The 4,167-nt window shown below is 38.6% G+C and overlaps 1 pseudogene; it reads left to right on the forward strand.

Moving 5' to 3' along the window:
* The first annotated feature begins 2,962 nt into the window (after positions 1–2,962).
* Positions 2,963–3,653, forward strand: LOC132366239 (speedy protein C-like; annotated as a pseudogene).
* Positions 3,654–4,167: the final 514 nt, after the last annotated feature.

Genomic DNA, 4,167 nt, shown 5'->3' on the forward strand with positions numbered 1-4,167 from the left:
CGGGGGGTTAGGACTACAATGTATAAATTTAGGGAGACACAAATATTCCATCTATAAGAGCCACTTTTAAGACAGGAATCCTGATGTTGGAAGCCTTGATTGATGAGGGAGGGAGACAGGGTAGATGAACAGAAATATGGAGAGGGATGTTTTGGGACTATCCCAAGTTATAAGGTAATACTGTCACAAGCAATGCAGTCTCATGCTGTTACAGAAGAAGAAAAAGATAAACTTGCTACGATACAAAACATGATGTCCATGAAACAGCTATGTTAATTGTGAAACATAAGTCATAGTTCAATTTGTTTAGTAACAATGTAAAATTCAAATAATTAGCAAAATTTTAACAAATTTGAAAAAATTTAGCAAAACAGAATACACTGATGAAGTTTCAAATTGCATTCACCTAGACAAATCTTTCTGATGTCGCCACCTAAAGAACCCACTAGAAAACTGTCCATGTTACTGAGATAGAAGATGAAGTTTATCTGACTTTGTGTTAAGAACAGGGAACAAAATGTTCCTCATCAGATTAAGTCATTCTGATATTGGTTCTATGTCCTGTTCTTAAATAACTAACTGTTGAGATTCTTGCTGATGGAAATGTTAGTTTCATTAGAAATTTCAGGAATTACGCGTCACTAGATAACGTGAATGGCTGTATTTTTTGACCAAAAGACTGATTCTCATGTAACGAGGTCAACAGATCATGTCTCACTCTTACCCGTGCTCTCTGCTTGAGGGGTAGACCACTTTTGTCCTTGTCATACCACTCTATTACAGTCTACAGTCTTCTCTCATGTTGTTTCCTTTGATTGAACTGCTCTCCTTCCTTACCTGCCTTTGCAGGGCCAAGTCCCATTCATTTACATTGCTACTTGTGGTAGGCAGAATAATGGCCACCCAAAGATGCCTGAATCCTAAACCTGGAACCTATGAATATTAGATTATATGGCAAATGAGAACTAAATTTGCAGATGGAAATAGGGTTGATAAAATCAGCTGACCTTGATATGGACAGATGTTCCCAGATTATTTAGATGGGTTCAGTGTAATCACAGGACACCTTAAAAGTAGAGGAGGGAGGCAGAAGCGAGAGAACCACAGGCACGGCAGCATGAGAACAGTGTGACAACCATAGTTGCTGCCTTTGAATTGGAGGAAGCTTACCACAAACAAAGGAATGTGGGTGATTTATAGAAGCTGAAAAAGGAAAGGAAACAAATTCTGCCCCAGAAGGAGTGCATCCCTGAAAATCTTGCCTTTAGCCCAGTGAGAATCATTTTGGACTTCTGGTCTCCAGAATTGTAAGATGGTAAATTTGTATTGTTTCAAACTACTGAGTTTGTGGCAATAGTAAGCTAATACAGTACTTAAATTGTCTTAAATGGAACTACCTTAAAGAAATATTTCTGGAACATCTAGAATAGTTCTCTCTGCTCTTCATAGCAGTTTTCTTGATTTTAATTGAATAAATCTTGTTTAGTTAACGTTTGTCACCTATTTGAGAATGTGAGCTAAATGAGGACAGGGATTATGTACATTTTATCCCAGAAATATTCTCAGTGCTTAACATAGGACCTGGCTCAATAAGTGCTTGATAAATACTTATTAGATAAAATTGATTTTTAAATAAGAAATTGAATAAGGTTTTCTCTTCTGTGGCTATCAAGGACCAATCTGGGGAAAATGAGTTTTGATTTCTTTATTTAAATATTTTAAGAAAGGGATCCCAGGAAAGTAAAAATACTTTACCCAGGGTAGTACCTACTAGTGCTAAGATTTCCTCTCTGACTTAGAATATTTCTTCTGTCTTTTGAAGGCAGAGTATTCTCCTTCAATCTGAATCCTAATCTATAGGACTATTTATAGATAGTCATAAAAATAGATGAGGCCCTAATCCGATAGAACTGGAATCTGATAGAATAGAATCTAATCCAACAGAAAAGGAAGAGACACCTGAGATCTCTCTTCCCATGTGTGCACAGAGAAAAGGTCATCTGAGGACATAGAGAAGGTGGTGATCCACAAGCCAGGATGAGGTCTCACCAGAAACCAATTTTGACGGCACCTTAATCTTCCAGCCTACAGAAACGTGAGAAAATAAATTTGTGTTGTTTAATCCACTCAAAAGAAATCAAGGTCTCATTATAAATATGGAATATTTATTTAATAAATATATAGATGGTATGAGAAATTAAAAACAATAATTTAAAAATTTATAATATTTTCCACATCAATATTGCTTTCATGATAGTTCTATGTTCAAGGATTGATAAGTAATACAAAATAAGAAGAAAGAAATCTTACTTAAACAAGAAATGTATTATCACTCAAAAATAAGATGTCATTACATTTTGTTAATGAAGCCAGATACTAAGAGGATACCAAGGAAGCATGTTGTGTTATAATACTGTGAGTTAACTAATTGAACAAACATGGTTGGGCATTTATTATATATCATGTCTTCTACTGGAGTCTTAGTGGAACAGATAGACAAATAAATCTGTATGATATAATATAGTAGAAACCATGATAAGTGAATACAAATACATACAGTCCATTAAAATACAGAAAAGAGAAATAATTCCCTAAGGAGAGAAGTATCTTAAAGAAGGGGAATTGAGCTAAGCCTTAAAAGATAAGGTGGAAAAATGGCTACTTTGTGTTTATATATGCCAGAAAGCATGCTTTATTTACTTGTAGTGCTCATTACAAAACAAATATAAGATCCAGAAGTCTAAAGATTGGGAACTAGATCCCACATGCATGCCACAACTAAGAGTTCGCATGCCACAACTAAGAAGCCTGCGTGGGCAACTAGGGAGCCTGCCTGCTGCAACTAAGGAGTCCACCTGCCACAACTAAGACCCGGTGCAAATTAATTAATTAATTAAAAAATCTCTATTAGATATACAGTATATAAACATAGCACTACATTACTATAGTGCTTGTAAAGGACATGGAAGAGAACATGGTGAACCCCAAATGTAGGATTTTCCTGTGGGCCCTGGGCAAAGATTGGGTAGTTGGGTGGGGAACTTCCTGTACAAGAGGGACAAACTATGGGCACAGATGGCCTTCTGGGTCATCGTGAGCTGCCAGTGCTGTGAGGAGGTCATGGTCATCCTGGGCCTGGTGCCCGCATCACGGCGGGCCTCAGAAGCCTATCCAAAGGTCTGAGTCCACCATCCCCAGGCCCGGCCTCTTGTAACCCCACTGTTCCCTCTGTGGCTTGCACCCTCACCACAGCTATTGATGCCACCATACCTGCCCCTTGCCTACTTCATCTAAGTGCCCTTCCCTCAACCCTGAGTGGTATCGCCCTCTCTCCCAAGCTTGTCTCTCAGTGACTGAAGATCTCTGGGGTGGGGACTTCCTCATCATCCTGTCCCCCACCCCAGCTGCAACTGGAGCCAGGCACCTACACCCTCCACATTCCCCCCCAAAGTCTCTCAATGTTCCAAGGCTCAGAAACTCACAGGGTGAGGAGCAGCCTGCCTGCTTGCCTGCTGACCCAATGCTCTACTGGATATGTCCCCCCACCCGCTGACTCCTGCCTCAGGTGGCAGCTCCTGTCTTGCAGTTTCTCTGTGACACTCCCCTTTCCTCCTGTTTTTCCGGAACGAAGCCTGCCCTGCAGGTTGCCTTAACTGATCTTGATTTCTTCCATCTTGTAAATCCCTAGAAGGTGCTACTTGCTGGCATTTGAAAAATAAACACACCACTAGATTATTAACACACTTTTTTTTCTAGTGTGATTTTTACAAGACTGCATTTTAAAGAGCCTATGTAAAAGCAATGCATGTGCCTAATTATTAGTAACAAATGCCATGTACTTAGCAAATTGAAAATGCAATGATTTCTTAGCCTTCTAAATGCTAATGAATTAACCGAAAAATCCAGAGCTGAGTTCCTTGTTGCTCCTTCTATACATTTTATAGAATTCTATTGTAGAGTACCAATCAATTGAGAAAGCAATTCAAGTCAGAAGTGCCAGCTTATTCATAGGAACATTATTAAATCAATTAACCTAGTAATGGCATCTGCCAGTTCATTTTCAAGAAAGGTTCAGTAGCAATAAAATTAAACTACAGTCATAAATTTTCCTCTTTTCTAGGTATTGAAGGAAGAAAAAGACTAAAAATGGTTTTTAATTTTGTCTTT

This window comes from Balaenoptera ricei, chromosome 5, assembly GCF_028023285.1.
Source record: "Balaenoptera ricei isolate mBalRic1 chromosome 5, mBalRic1.hap2, whole genome shotgun sequence".
Lineage (NCBI taxonomy): Eukaryota > Metazoa > Chordata > Mammalia > Artiodactyla > Balaenopteridae > Balaenoptera > Balaenoptera ricei.